The sequence below is a fragment of the Jatropha curcas genome, chromosome 3 (genome assembly GCF_041381405.1).
Source record: "Jatropha curcas cultivar XTBG-Jc1 chromosome 3, XTBG_Jcur_1.0, whole genome shotgun sequence".
Lineage (NCBI taxonomy): Eukaryota > Viridiplantae > Streptophyta > Magnoliopsida > Malpighiales > Euphorbiaceae > Jatropha > Jatropha curcas.
The window spans coordinates 18,755,742-18,779,155 of record NC_143153.1 but is presented as its reverse complement, the minus strand read 5'-3'; the positions used below and the strand labels follow the sequence as shown (position 1 = coordinate 18,779,155).

Sequence of the window (23,414 nt, the reverse complement as noted above, 5' to 3'; positions counted from 1 at the left end):
CTCTAATTCTCTACTTGATTTTCCTTGAATCCAGTACTGGCGTGCTGATGTGCACGGGCATGGCGTGCCAGAGTCTAAGTGTTTTGCCTTATTTTGCTCTTTTCTATGCCAAAATCCTACAAATTTCCTTAAGATCAAGCAAATTATGTTTCAAGGAAGCTTTGAACAAAAACATGAATAAAACTAAATAAAAACTAATAAAAGTAATTAAAACTACTAAAAAAATCCTAAAAAAACTATATTAAAATTACTTTAAAAATACATTTATTAAAATTCTCCAAACTTAAACCATTGCTTGTTCTCATGCAACAAAACTAAAAGAAACTAAAAAGAAAAACACAAACTAACAAAGCTAGTTTAATATGATTAGGGATAATTATTCATAATTTCAAAAGTATAAAAAATAATTAACATTAGAATAAATCAAGTGTTTCCTATGCTAATAATATTCCAGCCAAAATTCAATTTTAAATAAAACACATTCCTTAATTTAAACATAAGTTAATGAGATTTTCAACACCAATAATTACTCAACCTATGACAAATAAAATATGAAATTTCACAAAAAATTATTTAACCTTTTAATAATATATTTTAATATAAGTTCAACATTTCCATAGGCAGAATTAGTCATCCATTCTCCACAATTGAAATGCATATAGTTTAGAAAGATCAAAAGGTCTTTATGTTTTGTTGTAATGGGGTTTTAGAGGTATAATTTTAGCTAAACAAAGGAAAATGATAAAAAGATAGACAAAAATCACAGAGAATGCATAATATCAAGATTTCATTTATATTAAAACAAATTTTTATTTGTAAAGGGAGATTAATCTTGAAGGTTCTTCACTAGCTCAAAAATTAGAGATACTTTGGCAAGGTCTTTTTCATAATACTTTCATAATTTCTTCCTTGCTTTAATTCCCTAAACTTAAATTCTTGATTGATTGTTTCTTTTAGGGGGTGGTTCTCCTTGAGTTTTTCTACTTTCTTCAGTTGCTAGTATTAGTGAAATTTTCTCCCTTTTGTTGCTATGTTTTGATAAAAATCAAATCCTTCAATTATACATTATTGCACTTAGAGTAGAAAATTAAGTTGGGTTAATGGCTAGGATTAATAAGGGCGAATAATAAAATTTGGTTATAGGCTTCAAATTGGTTGCAAAGATCATGCTTTAACTTAGGTGGCCTAGGCTAAGTATGACGTTCAAGAAAAGAATGCCTAAATCATCTCTTTCTAAATGTAAGCATTTAAAATTTTTGCCTCAAAGAAAGTTCTAATTTATTCTAGGAATACCAAGGTTAAAATAAATTTTGATTAAAACATATCTATATATCATAAAATTCATAAAAATTAGTGTTCATAATCTTAGAAACAAATGGTTAAATCAAAGAATTACGTTATGTCAAAAATTAAAATTTTAAGCTAAATAACAACTAGCTTCGAAGAACAACTAAATTCATTGCAATTTAATGAATTATGATAATTTTCAAGCTTGTTCACAATTATTCCAACCATATTAAACTAATGAAACAGAAGAAAATTAAAATTTTAACTAAAATTTCCCTTCCCCCAACTTAATCTGGCACGTTGTCCCCAATGAGTTTAATATAAATTCCCCAAACTTATCATATTATCAATTATGTAATAAAAGAGTGTAAGGGTGTAGAAATCATTACCATCATTGTATTGAAAAATACAATAAGATTGAAGGAAAAATACGATAAGAGCCGGGGGTTGGAAATTACCAAAACTATGAAAAAGAAAACACTAAAAACAAGAAAACATAATATCCAAAATACTGAGTACAAATAAATAAAAAGGAACGAAAATAAAAATAAAAAGTGAACGAAAAAGAACCAAAAAAAAAAAAAATCAATCTTCAAGTGGTGGAGGTGGATGTGGCTGCAACAATTTTATTACTGTTTGGAGTTGGCTAGCAATTCCCTGATATTGGCCTTGCATGGTGTCTGTACGAGAGTCGATGCTCCCATGCATAATCTCTATTGACGGGAACCGGTCAGCAATCATGGACTCCATTCCATTAAGGTGGGCATCAAACATGTCCATTCGAGACATCATACGTACAAGAACTTCATCGTTGGACAAGTCAGACGCTCTCTAAAAAGATGGGCCAGCTCCAGAGGTACATGCACAAGAAGAAGTACCAAAACCAGGGAAGGGATTAGGATTACCCTCCTCCATATTAGTGTCAGCAGCATCCTCAGCCTCCTCTTCACCAGAACTCTCTTCTCGGGATCCCACAATACAGAATGAATCCCCTATCTTCTCTACCAACTTTATATGCATCATGACATCTAAGTCTAGTCTAGTGCCCTTTCCTCCTCCCACACTATCATAAACTGGCTGAACAGGGTTCCAAACTCTCAAATAAGATGCAATTCGGGTCACAAAACATCCCATCATAATAGTTCCTTTATCTGCCCTTTCAACTCTAGCCCATCGTAAGCACAACCAATAGCCAACGTTAAGAAATATACCCTGATCTATTGCCCAGATAAAATATAATTCATTTCAACTCAACACTCCATCACTCTCACTTCGCCCAAAAATAGTGTTCGCTAAAAATTTATGAATGTATCTATAGGCTGGGTTTCTCAATTTTGAAGCTTTTGAAAATCTAGGATTATAGTGAAAGTCACCAATCAGAGTGGTCCATGTGCTTCGATCTATAAAATCTGTGGGTATTTGATTAAGGGCATTTTTAGTGGGGAAAAGATGTGACTAACCTCATTACCAAAAGCTCATAAGTTCCCCCAAAAAACCTGAATTTAATTTTGTTAGGGAAATCAATAAGCAACAGACGAATAAGAGCATAATATGAACTCAAAAATTCTAAGGTCATGGGCGCATAAACAAGGTCTTTCATGGTAGTAAACTGTTCCCACCCAATACACTTAAGGGGTTTTAAAACAGCATCTCTAAGCCCTACTTGTGCAAAAGCAGATTCATCAATAAAACGATTTGGCAAAATAGGGTGAAGAGAGAGTTTATTGTACCTTTCCTGTCGTTCGGGTGAGCTGATCTCAAATGGAGGAGGAACGGTTGGAGGATGGGTGCTTGGCCGAGTTCTTGCGGCCACTGAAGAGGCAGGTCTGCTGCGTTTGTACCTTGGAGGCATGGTGAAAGAAGGAGAAAGGAGAAGAAAATGGGTTTTTTTGCTAAGCTTTTGGGTTGAGAGAAAAAGAGAAAGAAAGATGAAGAAGAAGGAGAGAGGAGGGGGGCATGCTTTGAGATAAAGTGAAAAAGTGAGAAGGACGGCTAGGATGTGTGCATTAAATAGATAGGGATGCGAGGTAACCAAAAAGGCGCTCTTTAAAACTACAGATCTGGAATGTGGCACGGTCGTGCTACATAGCATGGTTAGAGCATGCTAGTTGCTGAGTCTTTTGAGGCGGCGGCTGGCACGGGTGTGCTAACTGGCACATCTTGGGCGTGCTAACTAGCACTAATTGGCACGTCTTGGGCATGCTAGCCTCTGACCTACAAGAATAAAATGGTCTTACCTGGCACGGGGATGTTGAGGAGCACGGCTTGGGCGTGCTGAGGAGGACGGCTTCAAAGCAGTTTTCACCTTTTTTGAAGCACAGGCATGGGGATGAGCACGGCCTAGAGCTTATGCCCTTCTTTTTGTACCTGAAAGAACTTGACTGAAAATAGAAGAACAAGTGTCAGGAAAAATTTGGGAAAATGATAACAAAAATAACAAAAATAAACCAAAATAGGAAAGTTAAGGAAAAGAATATGGGTTGTCTCCCACAAGCGCTTTTGTTTAACGTCGTTAAGCTCGACGCACTAGACCCAATTCAAGCAAGATTAAACAAGGCTTATAGCAGTTTTGACTGGATCGAAATCTCCACTTTGGTAAACTTTTAACCATTGAGCATTGACCTTAAAACTCCAGTTTCCATCCACTATTTCAACTGCTCCATGTGGAAAGATTTCCTTGATCATGAATGGTCTAGACCACCTAGATTGCAATTTACCTGGAAAAAGATGGAGTCTAGAGTTATAGAGTAATACTTGTTGGCCTACCTTTAGATCTTTTAGAATAATATGCTTATCATGCCACTGTTTGGTGCGATCTTTATAGATTGTGGCATTCTCATAAGCATGGAGCCTCGTTTCATCCATCATATTCAATTGAAGCAACCTCTTTTGACCAACCTCTTTAGCATTAAAGTAAAGAAACTGGATTGCCCAATATGCCTTGTGTTCTAACTCAACAGGGAGGTGACAAGCCTTACCATAGACCATTTGATATGGAGACAAATCAATTGGTGTTTTAAATGCAGTTCTATAGGCCTAAAGAGCATCATCGAGTTTCTTGGACCAGTCCTTCCTTGGTTGGCCAACTGTGCTCCCCAATATCTTCTTGATTTCCCTATTTGTGACCTGCACTTGTCCACTTGTTTGAGGGTGATATGGGGTACCTACACGATGAGTAACACCATATTTCAAAAGAAGGGAATCTAAGTACTTGTTGCAAAAGTGCTTACCTCCGTATGTGATTATTGCTCTAGGAGTAACATGACGGGTGAAAATATATTTCTTGATAAGTTCATCACACTTTTTGCATCATTGTTGGGAAGGGCAACAGCTTCCGCCCATTTTGAGACATAATCCACCGCTACTAAAATGTATTGGTTAGAATAAAAAGATGGGAATGGTCCCATGAAATCCAAGCCCAAACATCAAAGATCTCCACTTCAAGGATATTGTTTAATGCCATCTCATGTCTCTTAGAGATATTACCTAACCTTTGACAACGATCATAAGGACGAACAAAGTTAAAAGCATCTTTAAGTAAGTTAGGCCAATACAAACCGCTTTCTAAAATACGTGCTGCCGCTTGCTTGCTCCAAAATGTCCTTCATATTCCATTGAATGACAGAAACGAAGGACAATTTGCATCTCTTCTTCCGGCACACATCGTCTGAAGAGCTGGTCACTATAAAACTTAAACAAGAAAGGCTCCTCCCAATAGTAATATTTAAGATCATTGAAAAATTTTCTTTTGTTGATAAGAAAGATTGGGAGGAGTAATCTTGCAAGCAAGGTAGTTAACTATGTCGGCATACCATGGAGCTTGGAGATTTGCTAGAAGAAGAAGATGTTCATGGGGGAAGTCTCCATTAATTTGCAACTCTGCCTGCTCTTCTTCCCCCAACTCAAGCCTGGATAAGTGATCAGCTACAAGGTTCTCGGTTCCCTTTTTGTCACGAATCTCCAAATCAAACTCTTGCAAAAGAAGAACCCAATGACTTAGTCTAGGCTTTGCATCTTCCTTTTCTAATAAATATTTAATAGCTAAGTGATCAGTATAAACTATTGTTTTAGCTCCAATCAAATATGCTCTAAATTTATCAAAAGCAAAAACAATAGCTAGAAGCTCTTTTTCAGTGGTGGCATAATTCAATTGTGCATCATTCAATGCGCGACTAGTATAACAAATGACATGCAACTTATTTTCTTTTCTTTGCACAAGAATAGCTCCTATAGCATGATCACTAGCATCACACATGAGTTCAAAAGGTAGGCTCCAATATGGTGTGGCAATGATAGGAGCTGAAAGAAATTCTTTCTTCAACTTGTTAAAAGCATTCCAGCACTCTTCGTTAAAATCAAAAGGAAAATCCTTAACTAATAAATTACAAAGAGGTTTTGTGATTTTGGAGAAATCCTTGATAAATCTCCTATAGAATCCTGCATGCCAAGAAAACTCCTTACTCCCTTTACTGAATTTGGAGGTGGTAGCTTTTCAATTACCTCTATCTTGGCCTTGTCCACTTCAATCCCCTTTTCTGAAATTTCGTGCCCTAAAACAATACCTTCACTAACCATAAATGACATTTTTCCCAATTCGAAACAAGGATAGTGTCCTTACATTGCTGCATTACTAAAGAGGGGTTACAAAGACAAGAATCAAAAGAAGAACCAAACACAGAAAAATCATCCATAAATATTTCAATGTACTTCTCAACCATGTCAGAAAATATGGACATCATGCACCTTTGAAAAGTCACAAGAGCGTTGCACAATCCAAAAGGTATTCTCCTATAAGCAAAAGTACCATAAGGGCAAGTGAAAGTGGTCTTCTCTTGATCCTCAGGAGCTATAGCTATTTGAAAATACCTTGAATAACCATCTAGAAAGCAATAGTATGGGTAACCTGCAAATCTCTCAAGCATTTAATCAATAAAGGTAAAGGGAAGTGATCTTTGCGTGTTGCTTTGTTCAATTTTCTATAATCAATACACACACGCCAACCTGTGACAATTTTAGTAGGAATTAACTCATTATTTTTGTTAGAAATAACTGTCATACCTCCTTTTTTTGGGACAACTTGAACGGGACTTACCCAACTGCTATCGAAAATTGGATAAATAATACCAGCATCCAAAAAGCTTTATGATCTCAGCCTTGACTACTTCTTTCATGTTTGGGTTCAATCTTCTTTAATGCTCAATTGAAGGTTTATAATCTTCCTCTATCAAGATCTTGTGCATGCACACACTTAGACTTATTCCTTGCAAATCTGAAATTGACCATCCAATGGCTTTTTTAAGCTTTCCTAGAGCCTGCAACAACCTTTTCTCTTGATCAAGTGTTAAGTGAGAAGAAATAATAACAGGAAAAGAATTATTCTCACCGAAGAATGCATATTTCAAATGAGATGGAAGTTGTTTTAATTCTTGCTTTGGCACTTTACTTTCTTTCTCATCTTTGATGTCTTGATTATTAATGTCACCTTTGTTAGAGCTCAATTCATTTTTTACATTCAAGGGGGTCAATGTCCTTCACACATTCATCAATAACATCAATCCTAAAGCAGTCATTTTAATCCATAGGAAGCTTACAGGATTTAAGAACATAAAAAATAACTTCCTCTTGACCTACCCTCAAAGTTAATTTACCTTCATACACATCAATCAATGCTCTTGCAGTTGCAAGGAAGGGTCTTCTAAGGATTATCGTTCCTTGATCATCGATCTTCCTTTTCTTGCTCAGGATCTCCTTCAAGAACTTTGCATAATTGGGCATTTGAGCAAGGGCTTTAGCAGAAGGGATATTGATTTGAAGCTTTTTAAAGACATCAGAAAACTCTTGTCATCTTGTGTTTTCTTTAACCTTTGATGAAAAGGAACTGGTGGAACATAAGGTTTTACTTCTTCCTTCTCTTCCTCCTTTCGGGTTGAATCTTCCAATTGTTTACCACTCCTCAAGGTGATAACTTGTACCTATTCTTTAGGATTTTTTTCAGTACTACTAGGTAACTGTGAATACTCAAATTTTGAGGCTCAAAAAGCCAGTTTTCCCGGCTGCGGCGGTGGCGGCCGCCCTTAAAGGCGGCGGTTGCAGTCGCCTGTGAATACCCAAATTTTGAGGCTCGAAGAGCCAATTTTCCCGGACTGCAAACAGTCCGACCGGACCAAAGGCCATTTTGGAAGTTCACCGAAAGTATGCCAATATGGTACTTGAAACGTCCGGGACGTCGCGAGGATCGCGGAACTGGTCCCGGAATTTTTTTCGGAGGTCCGGAGCTCCCGAAAAAGCCTCCGGAGCGAGAAATAGCAAAACCACCAGGCACGGCGGCTCTGGCCGCCGACTGCCAGCGGCCCAGCTGCCGAGCCCTGGCGGCCCGTCTGCCGAGCTCCGGCAGCCCAGCCGCCGGCCACCGGCGGCCCGGCCGCCGGCCATCGGCGACCCGACCGCCGAGGTTAGGCGGCCGAGCCGCCGAACCCCGGCGACCCAGCCGCCGAACCCGGCCGCCGAGCTCGGCGGCCCGACCTCCGAAACAGTCCGATTTTCGCCTATAAATAGTGGCCCCGGCACTCCGTTTTCCTCACTCAGTCTGTGTTGACGGACGCTCCTTCTCCCCTACGCTCCTTGCGATTCTTTACTGCTTTTCTGCATTTTTTTAGTTTTAGCTTTATTGCTTTCTTGCTTTGTTAATTGGTCACTAAATTAAATTAATCAATTAATATTCCCTTAACGAGGAGCTTAACCTGGAGTTAAGAAGCGGTCGACGATTAAATCAGGTACACGAACTAAACTCTGCCTATTTAATTTTAGCACTTCATGCATGCTTCTTTTCTACTCCTAATAATTCTACAATTGCATAAAAGCATTCACGTCAATCATTAGGCAAATAAACTGCCTCAATTAAACAAATTTAGGCTAAACGCCCGGTTAATCAATAATCGTGGTGATAAGCTTAAATCCGACAATATTGGCTAAAAAGCCTAGTTAACCAATAACTATGGTGAAATTGCCTTTATTTCGAACAAATTCGGCTTAAGTCCAATTAATCAATAATTGTGGCCAAATAGCCTTCATTACACACATTTTTTCTTGGCAATCAATTGCCTACATTACAATTCAGTTAATCAATTTTTGGCAAACCAATTGCCAATAAATTAGATTAACCACTTTTTAGCGACAAATCGCTTAAATCAAAAGCTTTGGCAAAATGCCTTAAAATTAATCAATCTTTTGGCTAAAAGCCTTAAAATCAATCATTTTGGCGACAATCGCCTAAAATCAATCATTTTGGCAATCAAATTGCCTAAATCACTCTTTTTTGGCTAAAAGCCTTAAAATCAACCTTTTTTTGGCAACAATTGCCTAAATCAAATCTTTTTGGCTAAAAGCCTTAAATCCACATTTTCGGCAGCACATGCCTAAAAATCAATCAATTCTTTGGCAAAATGCCTAAACAAAAATGCACAAAGCATACACACACTCATGCATTAAGCATCCCATTCAAAGCCCTTTTAAAAAGGCCCATCGAACTACGTTGACTTTGATCTTCCATTCAAACGGAAGTACGTAGGCACGTTTGGGATTTAACCCCGAGCGGCAAGTCGAAATCATCAAAACACTTCTTTTTGGTCCAATTACATTCATGCACCCTGCAAAGCATGCATTTTTTGGTTAGTTCATCAACATGACATAGTCTCGGGATCCACCTCGGGTTCGTAGACCATGCCTTAACATTGGGTTAATTAATCTAGTAATTAGGTTAATTAAAATTGGAGTCACTTAGGGTTTTTTCCTAGTTTACCCTAAAACAATTAAACAAAGTGGCGACTCACACATTCACGTGCATTTCTACCCTTAGTCACATGCATTCACATGCATATGATGTTTTGGGGAGGGGTTCACAGTTTGGCGACTTCACTAGGGAGACATGTAATCTTTTTACATGAAGAGGGCTACGATTGTTGTATGAACTAACTTGCCCTTCTTCAGGGTATTATTTTACTATGCTTTGTTTTGCAGGGTACCCCAACAAAGATTAAGTATTCTTTCTTTAAGAATGCTTAATAAAAAGAATTTGGACCTAATTGAACTTTACTTTGAATCATTCAAATTTGTTTATTTATTTGCACGATTGAGAATCCTTTTCTCCATTGCATAAAAAAAAACGAATTTCAAATGAATTTCTTCTCTCTCTGTTCAAACTTCTGAGTCTGGATAGCAAGTAGCGCTGATCGGCAGGTCTCATTGATTATGTCGACGGACAGCCAAAGCGTCCTCCCTGTTACCGCAAACCATCCCTAATCCTTTTGGGGGTGGCCCATGAGTATGCGTACTGTTGGACCCACACGAAACTCTTTGTTTCACATGTGGTTAGGTATATCCATACTCAAGGTTCAAGGGTCCCTGAATAAGCCAATTCTCTATTTGTGTCATAGCCTATAGGACCTATCCTTTAGGATTATATGCACCCAATGATGCTGAATCATTCCATTAAAATGAACTATGTTGTGATGTTGTGCTCATTCACGCATTCATCCCATCCTTCACAAAAAAAAAAACATTCCTTTTCAAAGCTAAAAAATTACATTTTGGTCCCTAAGACCTGAAAAATTACAATTTGGCCCCTAAGGCCCTAAAATTCCCATTTTGGCCCCTAAGGCCCAAAAATTCACATTTTGGCCCATAAGGCCTAAAAAAAAAAATTTTCTTTGAGAACTTAGGGCCTTTCGAAAAGTCGAGGTGTCCAGCCCTAAGCACTCTACCTTACATATCACCTCCCATTGGGTCCTATCCTAGGTATCCTAGCATACCAACACTACCCTACATTGTTTGGTCATACCACCCCACATCACAAGGGTCAAGTCCAAATACCTTACCCATACACTACCCTACCTCACACTATCTCACATACCATATGGAAACACCTTATATAGGATAGTCTAATCGTTTTGACTATGTCCTTTCACAGGTACCCCTCCAAAGACCACCTGTACCTGAAACACCAACTGAGCTTTCACCCACAGGTCCAATAACCCCGACTGCACCAATGGCATCACTCTCTGACATCCAAAACCTCATCGAACAACTGGAAGCCAAAATGGAGGCTAGAATGAATGAGGCATTGGCTGCCCATAGGACTGCCCTAATAGCTGAACTAGGTGGTGGTAATGGAAATGGGGCTTCCGCTGGGGGAAGTGGACCTGCTACCTCCAATCAAGGACCTGGTGCTGAACCAACAAACCCTACCCTTAACCTGGATGACATGCCCTCCAGAACTGCTTCTGAGCTGGAAGCTCAGAAAATGAGAGAAAAATTGGAACTCTTGGAAAGGTCAATCACTGCCCTTAAAACACACAAGGAAGTGGTGGACATGGACTCCTTGTCCTTGTTCCCCGAAGCGAGACTGCCAACAAAATTCAAAATGCCCAACATGGATAAGTTTGACGGAACCACTTGTCCCAAAACGCACCTGAAAATGTATGTGGGTGCCCTCAACCCGTTTGGCCTGAACAGCGAGCTCCTTGCTCAGTTGTTTCAGCAATCTTTGACTGGTGCTGCATTAAGATGGTTTGTAAGCTTGGATCGTTCCAAAATGAAGAATTGGGAGGACATATGCAATGCTTTCAACACGCAGTACCATTATAATATCGAAGTGGATGTTACCCGAAGGGAGCTGGAAACCACTAAACAAAAGAACCATGAGCCTTTCTCCTCATTCCTTTCGAGGTGGAGAGCCAAAGCTGCTCAAATGATCAACCAACCTTCTGAACAGGAACAAGTTGACATAATAATCAAGAATTTACTGCCTGTCTACCAGTCACAACTTCAAACACAGTACTTGCCTACGTTCCAATCGCTCATTGCGACTGCAACTAAGGTGGAAGACTTAATCCAGTTGGGTCAACTCAAAGAAGACTCGTACAAGAAGCAGAATCATGCTGGACTTTGAAAAACTGTCTATAAGACCTGGTTGACAATGGGTCCATCATCCCCAAGAGCAAGCTGAACATCAACCAATCCCTTGCCTAACCATGGGATTAATGCAAAAAAAAATTTGTTGAACAAGAATCGTTCGATCCTTTCGAACTTTTTCTTAGAAATGAATGAAGTTCGTGTCTGAGAAGGTTGAGATCAAGCCTCCAAAAAGAACAAAGGAATTGTTCAAGACCAACAACAACCTGTCTGATCGATTTAAGCATCGAGAGGAACAAAGTCACTACAGTCAATCCAATCCTAGTCCATCACAGTCCGCCTAGAGTCTATCTTTTAGGGTCTAGCTTTTCTTTTCATTTTCATTTCCATTCAAGTTTTTTTTCATTCAATTCAAATTTGTAAATCTAAGTGTCTTTTGTACACAAATTTTGTCTTATCAATAAAAAGGGATCAGTTTACGTTCCAATCATGTTTATACTCTTTCCCTATCCTTTCCTGTGAAAGCAAAAAAAAAAAAAAAAAAATTGAAAAAGATGATAAAAAATTGAAAAAATAAAAAAATGATGACAAAAAAAAAAGATAATAAAAATTGGCAAAGAAAAATGCATTCATCCTTTCATTTGCTTTGCATCAATCAAAGCTGGGGGCATCCTAAGAAGCACCATCAAAAGGGAAGTTTTGAAGGGTAATCATGGAAAGGATCCAGCAAAGGGTGCGCAAGACTTCAAACAGTACCGAGGCAAAGCCGATTGAAGGGGTTAAGGCCAGAATGGTTTCTCCGAAAACCCAGGAATGGAAGATGCTCCGATAGAGAGGTGTCTGAATTTTGAGCTTAAAAGCGACAGAATAAAGAAGTTATGTTTGGAATTGGGTTGGGTCTGCACGAAGTCGCAATGCTATCCATACATTACTCAAGTCATCTCAGAATCAAGTTGCCTCGAAATTCTTTATGGAGAGGCTGCTTCTAACCAAGCAAAAGGAAGCAAACAAAGCAAAAGAAAAAAATGGGTCAAAAGGAACTTCTGCACAAAAGAAAGAAATTAAGGACAAAGCTACAGGAAATCAAGTTGTTAAAAACGGGTCAACCGTAAGCTCTCCGTTAAATTCAAGCCCATCAAGGGTAGATTACAAATCATTTCAGCCATAAGGACAAAGACCAAGCGGCTGCTCACATTTCGAAAAAGCAAGTTAAAAGAAGCAGTCATTTCCACAAATTGGATGACAGCAAACACCTTGAAAATCAAGCGCCAGGCATGGCACAAGTACAAGTGTCCTTATAAACAAGGATCATTTCTCAAAATAAGGAAAAGTAAGAGTCTCCTCAAAATTCCTTATGGAGAGGAGAACCATTGAGGAAATAAGTTTCAAATTCAGAGGAAGATAAAGTTCAAGAAAAGGAATCAAATTAACCTCAAGAATTCAAACATGGCAAAGCCACAAACTCAAAGCATAAAAGCTTCTTCAACACTCAAGCCACTCAAGTTACCACCACAATGTGGGTATTCAAAACTCTTTGTGGTGAATACAAGTCGTATTTCAGTCAGCCAGTGGTAAAACCACTACAACAACAAAGTCAGATTCGCCTAGGGTCATCACTATCATACGAGCTCGAGTCAATAAGTTGATTCAACAACATCCAGCCGGGAAGGAATCCCGCAAAGACATCAAGCCGGGAAGGAATCCCACGAAGAAATCAAGTCAGAAATGAATTCTGCATCAACATCCAGCCGGGAAGGAATCCTGCAAAGGCATCAAGCCGGGAAGGAATCCTGCGAAGAAATCAAAACAGAAATGAATTCTGCATCAACATCAAGCCAGGAAGGAATCCCGCAAAGACATCAAGCCGGGAAGAAATTCTACGAAGAAATCAAGTCAGAAATGAATTCTGTATTAATATCAAGTCGGGAAAGAATCCCGAAGAAATCAAATCAGAAATGAATTCCACAATCAGCATTAAGTCAGAATTGACTTTTGCCCCAACAGCAAGTCGGAAATAAAATTCGCACCAAGACGGAAAGGAATTCCGCGCTAACATCAAGCCGGAGATGAATTCCGCACCAGCCGAGCACGAAGTTCGCATCCAGGAAGGAACTACGAAAGACCTGATTCTCCCCATCCCCCGAAGAGTTCTTGGAGATACGTAGGCAGCCACAAAGGCGCGGTCACAAACATAAGTCTACATCATAAAAAGCATTTTCTCTTTGCCAATATAAAAAAATAAAAATAATAAAAAAAGAAAAGAAAAGAAAAATAAAAGCTGGAGTTGAAAACCCAAAAGGGCGGCTTCAGGCAAGAATTGAGCCCGCTAGGCTGAAAACCCGAAAGGGCGGTCTAGGCAAAAGTTAGGGCAAAGAGCCTGCTAGAGTCGAAAAACCCGTAAGGGTGGCTACTAGGCAAAAGTTAAGGCAAAAAGAAAAAAGTGCTTTCAAAGGTCTCCTTGGGAGTATATAAATCATTTTGTCCAGGAATCACTAAGTTCCTCCGAGTCAAAATTCACTACAAGAAAAATTTGAGTCTCTAAATCGAGTCTCCAAAATCAAGTCTCCATCACCAGTGGTCATTCCACTACGAGTCACAAAAATCGAGTCATTCTCAAAAGTTCATTTTGAAAGCGTCACTCTTTGAGTCATTCCTCGAAAAAAAAAAAGAGAGAGAGGAAAATGTCAATTCAATCCCCGGGGTTTCCAAAACAACCCTAAAAAATGTCAAATATAATCGTTGAGAGGTAATTCTTTAATACCTCATCTCCACTCGGACCATCATTTCTTCGATCCTTTCAGACGAGCGATGTCATCCACATTGTCCGTTTCCTCGAGTCATATAAGTGGCTTTGTTTTCTTTGATTCCTCAATCGATTGGACAAGTACAACACCAATGTTTTGAAGTATTCCATGGTCAGCACCATTCTGGGGGCAAGAAGTGATAAGAACCTTCACCATTCTCCCATCACAAAAGTAATCACGGAATTTCTAGTCTTTCATTAAGAAGAAATTCTACTTCAGCTAATAAGGGCATCAATTCTCTCAAGCAGGGGGCAAAATCCTCCAAGTCGGATTCAGGGGCAAGTGTTATAAAAAAAAAACAACATGCACAACCCAGGATGAAACCCAACCATCGTCAATCTCTTTTACACAAACCCAGGGTAGAACCCGGTTAATGGTTAACTTTTTTTACATAAAACCTAGGGTGAAACCCTAATCAATAACCAACCATTTTTCATCCAAAACCAAGCCATTGGATCATTTCGACTTTAGGTGGACCCTTGGTTCTCAAAGAAAAAAACAAATCTCTTTTCAAGCCCTCATTAAGAGGCAAAACATCTTTTCAAGCCCTCATTAAGAGGCAAAATCTCTTTTTCAAGCCCTCATTAAGGGGAAAACCTTTTTTTTTCAAGTCCTCCAAGAGGCAAAATTTCTTTTTAAGTCCTCAAAGAGGCAAAAACATCTTTAAGTTGCAAACATAAATCCATGCATTTGATAATTTCATTTCAAAGAAAAAAAACCCACGGCGGGGTTTTCCTCCTTTGCCCATCCTCAAAATTTGCTCCTTCAGACAGCCACTGGTTCTCATAAATCATTTTTTATGATAGCCAGTGGGGGGCAACTATGAATACTCAAATTTTGAGGCTCAAAAAGCCAGTTTTCCCGGCCGCGGCGGTGGCGGCCGCCCTTAAAGGCGGCGGTAGCCGCTCTCGCCGGCAGCGGCAGCCGCCGGCAACAGCGGCTGCAGTCGCCTGTGAATACCCAAATTTTGAGGCTCGAAGAGCCAATTTTCCCGGACTGCAAACAGTCCGACCGGACCAAAGACCATTTTGGAAGTTCACCGAAAGTATGCCAATATGGTACTTGAAACGTCCGGGACGTCGCGAGGATCGCGGAACTAGTCCCGGAATTTTTTTCGGAGGTCCGGAGCTCCCGAAAAAGCCTCCGGAGCGAGAAATAGCAAAACCACCAGGCACGGTGGCTCTGGCCGCCGACTGCCAGCGGCCCAGCCGCCGAGCCCGGTGGCCCGTCCGTCGAACCCGGTCGCCGAGCCCGGCGGCCCGGCCTCCGAAACAGTCCGATTTTCGCCTATAAATAGTGGCCCCGGCACTCCGTTTTCCTCACTCAGTCTGTGTTGACGGACGCTCCTTCTCCCCTACGCTCCTTGCGATTCTTTACTGCTTTTCTGCATTTTTTTAGTTTTAGCTTTATTGCTTTCTTGCTTTGTTAATTGGTCACTAAATTAAATTAATCAATTAATATTCCCTTAACGAGGAGCTTAACCTGGAGTTAAAAAGCGGTCGACGATTAAATCAGGTACACGAACTAAACTTTGCCTATTTAATTTTAGCACTTCATGCATGCTTCTTTTCTACTCGTAATAATTCTACAATTGCATAAAAGCATTCACGTCAATCATTAGGCAAATAAACTGCCTCAATTAAACAAATTTAGGCTAAATGCCCGGTTAATCAATAATCGTGGTGATAAGCTTAAATCCGACAATATTGGCTAAAAAGCCTAGTTAACCAATAACTATGGTGAAATTGCCTTTATTTCGAACAAATTCGGCTTAAGTCCAATTAATCAATAATTGTGGCCAAATAGCCTTCATTACACACATTTTTTCTTGGCAATCAATTGCCTACATTACAATTCAGTTAATCAATTTTTGGCAAACCAATTGCCAATAAATTAAATTAACCACTTTTTAGCGACAAATCGCTTAAATCAAAAGCTTTGGCAAAATGCCTTAAAATTAATCAATCTTTTGGCTAAAAGCCTTAAAATCAATCATTTTGGCGACAATCGCCTAAAATCAATCATTTTGGCAATCAAATTGCCTAAATCACTCTTTTTTGGCTAAAAGCCTTAAAATCAACCTTTTTTGGCAACAATTGCCTAAATCAAATCTTTTTGGCTAAAAGCCTTAAATCCACATTTTCGGCAGCACATGCCTAAAAATCAATCAATTTTTTGGCAAAATGCCTAAACAAAAATGCACAAAGCATACACACACTCATGCATTAAGCATCCCATTCAAAGCCCTTTTAAAAAGGCCCATCGAACTACGTTGACTTTGATCTTCCATTCAAACGGAAGTACGTAGGCACGTTTGGGATTTAACCCCGAGCGGCAAGTCGAAATCATCAAAACACTTCTTTTTGGTCCAATTACATTCATGCACCCTGCAAAGCATGCATTTTTTGGTTAGTTCATCAACATGACATAGTCTCGGGATCCACCTCGAGTTCGTAGACCATGCCTTAACATTGGGTTAATTAATCTAGTAATTAGGTTAATTAAAATTGGAGTCACTTAGGGTTTTTTCCTAGTTTACCCTAAAACAATTAAACAAGGTGGCGACTCACACATTCACGTGCATTTCTACCCTTAGTCACATGCATTCACATGCATATGATGTTTTGGGGAGGGGTTCACAGTAACGTACCTTGAGGTCGGGAAGCCATTATGTTTGCAAACTGTCCTAATTGAATCTCCAAGTTTCTTATCGCAGCCTGTTGGATTTTGTTATTTTCTCAAGTTTCATTCATGAAGTCCATGTGAGATTTAGAGAGGACAGTAAGGAGATCATCATGAGTCTTTTTCTCTTGAGGCAGAAAACTTGGTGGTGCATTCAAGGCGTCGGTTGGATTCCCATAAGAAAGATTAGGATGATTCCTCAACCTATTATCATAAGAGTTAGAATACAGTAAGTCTTCCTTCCTTCATTCATCACATAGTTTACTTGCTCCAAAGTTTACGGATTTAAAGAATCTAACATGCATTCTCCAATCCCATGTTGCCCATTACACTTGTCACATGCTTGCACAATAGAATTAACCGAGTTAGTAGTCAATAAGTGCAACTTCCTTACTATATTGTCTACCTTGGCATCAATCTCATAAACTCCTACAGTCTTCTTCCTTTCGGAGTTGCTTTGATAATGGCTATTGCTTGCCATCTCTTCTATCAAGTCATATGCCTCATCAATTTCTTTTCTTTCAAAAGATCCACCTGCAGCTGCATCGAGAGTAATCTTTATGTTAGGAGACAATTCATTATAAAAAGTTTGTACCTGTAACCATTTGGGCAAACTATGATGTGGGCACTTCCTCAGTAAGTCCTTGAATCTCTCCCAAGCTTTATACAAACTCTCTTGGTCATGGTGGACAAAGGTCATTATCTCATTGCGCAGTTTTGTGGTCTTTGAAGATGGAAAGAATTTTGCCAAAAATTTCTAAGCTAATTCCTCCCATGTTGTAAAACTTCTAGCAGGGTATGATTGTAACCAAGAACGTGCTTTATCCCTTAGAGTGAAAGGAAAGAGTCTTAATTTTATGGCATCTTCAGAAACTCCATTTTGTTTGAAAGTATTGCAAATCTCCAGGAAATTTGTGATATGGGCATTAGGATCTTCGCTGGGCAAACCTTCATATTGAATTGAGGTGGAGAGCATTTGGATAATTGCAGGTTTAGTCTCAAAATTGTTAGCCTCCACCCTAGGCCTAGTGATACTTGAGGTAGCTCCATTGAGAGAAGGGGTTGTGTAGTCGCAAGGTGCGGACATGAGGTTGAGGTCTGTCCTCTAGGTTGACTTCATCAGCCATATTTGCTTGCTGTCCGGGTTTGCTTTCATGTGCTCTTCTAGCAGCGTTGTTCCTACGATAAGTTTTTTCGATTTCTGGATAAAAAATTAAGGGTTCAATTCTACCTGATCTTCTTTGCATAAACACCTGAAATAATCTTCTACGAAAAATTAAAAATAAGAATAAATGTCTAAATTAATAATAGGGCAATTAGTATTGATATTGGTAACGTCAATCCCCGGCAATGGTGCCAAATACTGGACAATGATTTTTCGCAAGTGTACGAAATCGCAATAAGTAATATAGAATGAGAAGAGTATCGTTTCCACAGGGATTGTATACCAAGTACCAAAATTATGTTAACCTATTATTACTTAAACGGCAATAAGAGAAATTATATTTAAGAACTAACTTCAATAAATAAAAGAGAATAGGAAGAAATCAAGCAAGGCAATTTTTGATTAAAAGAATCAAGGATTAAAAATTACTAGGGATTTTGACTTTACTTAATTGTATCCAATTTATTTTGTTAGTTCATTAATCACTTTTAATTGTTCAAGTAGAGGAAATAACCCTAAAATCACTAACAAGCTCTCCCGATGTATTGTTAGCTATTTTAACCCGGTCTAATTACCTATCTTCCAATAGCGCAATCAAACATGAATTAAATCATTAAGTTTTATGGTTTGTTTTGTGAATTCATAACCTAAGGTCATTAACTTATGAAAACCCCCCATGAGTCAAACTGTATAGCTTTCGCATCAAGTTATTATTCTCGTGTAATTTATTAACTTTTGTACACTTGCGAAAAATCATTGTCAGAAAACATTTGATGAAATGCTCTGTCTATTATCTAAAGATCCTGCCCAATCACTATTTGTGAACCCACATAATTTGAAATTAGAAGATTTAGAATACCAAATTCCATACTCCATAGTTCCAGCAACATAACGCAAGACCCATTTTGCTGCTCCATAATGAACCTTTGAAGGCTGTTACATAAACCTGGAAATAACACCAACAGGAAATGCAATGTCGAGTCGTGTGTCCATCAAGTAAATCAATCCGCCAACCAAGCTTCTAAACCTTCTAGCATCTGCCATTTCTACTTCATCTTCATGCTGCAATTTCTCATTAATATTCATGGGTGTAACTGCAAGCTTACAATTAAGCATGCCAAATTTACTTATAATGTCTCTAGCATATTTTCTTTGCAAAATAAAGATCCCATCTTCAACTTGATATACTTTAAGACTAAGAAAATAGTGCAATAAACCCATATCTAACATCTCAAATTCACTCATCATTTGAGACTTAAATTTATCCATAAGAGAATTAGAAGAGCTAGTATAAATGATATCATCAACATAAAGTCAGATAATGATGAAATCACTTTTACCTTCCTTCTCCACATACAAAGTGGGCTCATTCTCACTTCTTATGTATCTTTTTTCCTAAAAATACCCATCAATCTTGCTATACCAAGCTCGAGGGGCCTACTTTCACCCGTATAGTCCTTTTTCTGCTTGTATACCTTTGTTTCTTTGCCTTTCTTTATGAATCCCTCTGGCTGCGCTACGTAGACCTCTTCTTGTAAATCTCCATTGAGGAATGCTGACTTGACGTCAAATTGATAGACAGGCACCACAATTCTGCTGCTAATGCTAGAACAGTTCTTATAGTTTCAAAGCGAGCTACTGGAGAGAAAGTTTCTTTGAAATCCACACCTTGTTGTTGTGCATACTGTGAACCCCTTCCCCAAATGCACATAGGCATGTGATGCATATGATGAATGAGAAGAAATGCACGTGATGTGTGTGAGTCGCCACCTTGTTTAATTATTTTAGGGTAAACTAGGAAAAAACCCTAAGTGACTCCAATTTTAATTAATCTAGTTACTAGATTAATTATCCCAATGTTTAAAGCACAGTCTGCGAACCCGAGATGGATCCCGAGACTATGTCATGCTGATGAACTAACCGATGGATGAATGCTTTGCAAGGTGAATGATGTAATTGGACCAAATGAAATGTTTATGTGATTTTGATGATTTCGACTTGCCACCCGGGGTGAAATCCCGAACGTGCCTACGTACTTCCGTTTGAATGGAAGATCAAAGTCAACGTAGTTCGATAGGCCTTCTTTGAAGGGCTTTGAATGGGTATGCTTAATGCATGAGTGTGTATGCTTTGTGCATGAGTGTGTATGCTTTGTGCATGAGTGTGTGTATGCTTTGTGCATTTTGTGTGTATGCTTTGTGCATGAGTGTTTAGGCATTTCGCCAAAGATTGATTGATTTTTAGGCATGTTGCCAAAAATGTTGATTTTAATGGCTTTTAGCCAAAATGATTTGATTTAGGCAATTGTTGCCAAAATGATGTGATTGAGCGATTGTCGCCAAAATGATTGATTTTAAGGCATTTGGCCAAAAAGTGTTGATTTAAGCAATTCGTTTGCTAAAATGTGTAATTTAGGCGATTGTCGCCAAAATGGTTGATTTTAGGGCCTTTGGCCGAAATGAGTTGATTTAGGCAATTAATTTACCAAAATGTTCGATTTAAGCGATTTGTCGCTAAAATGGTTGATTTTAAGCCTTTGGCCGAAAATTGGTTCATTTTAAGGCATTTTGCCAAAAATGTCGATTTTACGGCTTTGAGCCGAAAATGGTTGATTTTAAAGGCATTTTGCCAAAAATGTCGATTTTACGCGATTTGTCGCTAAAATGGTTGATTTTAGGCCTTTGGCCGAAAATTGGTTCATTTTAAGGCATTTTGCCAAAAATGTCGATTTTACGGCTTTGAGCCGAAAATGGTTGATTTTAAGGCATTTTGCCAAAAGATTGATTTTAAGCGATTTGTCGCTAAAAAATGGTTAATCTCATTTATAAGCAATTTGTTTGCTAAAAATCGATTAGACCGTAGGCAATTAGTTGCCAAAATTGATTGATTAAATGTAGGCAATTTTGTTGCCAAAAAACGTGATTAAATGAGGCCATTAGCCACAATTATTGATTAATTGGACTTTTAGGCGAGATTGTTCGAAATAAGGCAATCGAACCATTGTTATTAATTAACTAGGCTCTTTAACCAATATTGTCGGATTTAAGCTTAACGACCACGGTTATTAATTAACCGGGCGTTAAACTTAATCATGTTTTATTAAAGCAGTTTATTTGCCAAAAATGATAACATGAATGCATTTATGCAGTTATAGAATTATTGAGAGTAGAAGAGAAATATGCATGAAGTACTATAATTAAATAGGCAGAATTTTATTTGCGTACCTGATTTAATCGGCGACCACTTCTTAATTCTAGATTTAAGCTCCTTGCTTGGGAATTAATTAATTTTAATTTGTTCAATTTTTAGTGTTCAAACATCACAATAAAAATGCAATAAAAATTAAATTAAATGCAAAAAGCGGTAAAGAAAACGCAAGGAGCGTGAGAGGGAGAAGGATTCGTCCGTCAACACAGACAGGGGTGTCAAAAATAGGTTGAAAATGGTCTATTTATAGGCCATTTTCGGGTCCAGGGCGGCAGGTGCCGCCTGGCTCGGCGGCAGCTGCCGCCCAAGAGGCTGGGCGGCAGGTGCCGCCTGGGAGGGCGGCAGGTGCCGCCCAGTCGGTGGGGCGGCAGGTGCCGCCCATGCTGGGCGGCTGTTGCCGCCCAGGCGGTGGGGCGGCAGCTGCCGCCGTGTCCGGCGGCCGGCGCCGCCGTAGCTGGTGGTGGCCACCATGTCTCACTCCGGGAGGTTTTTTGGGAGTTTCCGACCTCCAAAAATCATTCCGGGACCGGTTCTGCGATCCTCGTGAAATTCCGGACGTTTCAAGTACCATATTGACATATTTCCAGTAAATGTCCAAAATGGCCTTCGGTCCGGCCGGACTGTTTGCACAGTTGCTGTAGAAAAGTCAAATTTACTGTAGCAAAGTCAAACTAATTGGCATGGCACTGTAGCAGCGTGTTTTCCTCCATTTAAAGAGTTTCACATGCCACCAACAACACGAGAAGCCTCAAAATTTGAGTATTCACAGTTGCCCCCCACTGGCTATCATAAAAATGATTTATGAGAGCCAGTGGTTGTCTGATGGAGCAAATTTTGAGGATGGGCAGAGAAGGAAACCTTGCCGTCTCAAATGAAATGATCAAATGCATGGATTTATGTTTGCAATTTAAAGATGTTTTTGCCCCTTTGAGGACTTAAAAAAGAAGTTTTGCCTCTTAGAGGACTTGAAAAGAGATTTTGCCTCTTAGAGGATTTGAAAAGATGTTTTGCCTCTTAATAAGGGCTTAAAAAGTGATTTTGCCTCTTAGAGGACTTGAAAAGATGTTTTGCCTCTTAATGAGGGCTTAAAAAGTGATTTTGCCTCTTAGAGGACTTGAAAAGATGTTTTGCCCCTTAATGAGGGCTTGAAAAGAGTTTTGTTTTATTTTTGAGAACCAAGGGTCCACCTAAAGTCGAAATGATCAAATGGCTTGGTTTTGGATGAAAAAATGGTTGGTCCTTGGTTAGGGTTTCACCCTGGGTTGTGTATGTGTTTGTTTTTCTATAACACTTGCCCCTGAATCGGTCTGGGAGGATTTTGCCCCCTGCTTGAGAGAATTGATGCCCTTATTAGCGGAAGTAGAATTTCTTCTTAATGAAAGACTAAAAATTCCGTGATTACTTCTGTGATGGGAGAATGGTGAAGGTTCTTATCACTTCTTGCCCCCAGAATGGTGCTGACCATGGAATACTTCAAGACATTGGTATTGTACTTGTCCAATCGATTGAGGAATCAAAGAGAACAAAGCCACTTACATGACTCGAGGAAACGGACAATGTGGATGACATCATTCGTCTTGAAAGGATCGAAGAAACGATGGTCCGAGTGGAGACGAGGTATTAAAGAATTACCTCTCAACGATTATGCTTGACATTTTTTAGGGTTGTTTTGGAAATCCCGGGGATTGAATTGACATTTTCCTCTCTCTCTTTTTTTTTTCGAGGAATGACTCAAAGAGCGACACTTTCAAAACGAACTTTTGAGAATGACTCGATCTTTGTGATTCGTTGTGGAATGACCACTAGTGATGGAGACTTGATTTTAAAGACTCACTGGAGACTCAATTTAGAGACTCAAATTTTTCTTGTAGTGAATTTTGACTTGAAGGAACTCCCGAGAAGACCTTTGAAAGGGATTTTTTTTTTCTTTTTTTTAAGGACATACTTCGCTGTTTATCCTACAAAAATGGACTCTCTAAAAGAATTCATGAGAGCACTTTTTTTTCCTTAACTTTTGCCTAGTAGCCGCCCTTTCGGGTTTTCGACTCTAGCAGGCTCTTTACCGTAACTTTTGCCTAGACCGCCCTTTCGGGTTTTCAGCCTAGCGGGCTCAATTCTTGCCTGAAGCCGCCCTTTCGGGTTTTCAACTCCAGCTTTTATTTTTCTTTTCTTCTCTCTTTTTTTTTATTTATTTATTTATTTTTTATTGGCAAAGAGAAAATGCTATTTATGATGCAAACTTATGTTTGTGACCGCGCCTTTGTGGCTGCCTACATATCTCCAAGAACTCTTCGGGGGATGGGGAGAATCAGGTCTTTCGTAGTTCCTTTCGGGATGCGAACTTCGTGCTCGGCTTGGTG

At 39.1% G+C, this 23,414-nt stretch overlaps 1 non-coding gene across 1 annotated transcript; it reads left to right on the top strand.

Annotated features, from left to right (window-relative positions):
* The first annotated feature begins 17,293 nt into the window (after nt 1-17,293).
* Nucleotides 17,294-17,400, top strand: LOC119370686 (small nucleolar RNA R71). Its single transcript, XR_005178247.2, has one exon. It is a non-coding gene; the product is annotated as a small nucleolar RNA R71 (small nucleolar RNA).
* The last annotated feature ends 6,014 nt before the right edge of the window (nt 17,401-23,414 follow it).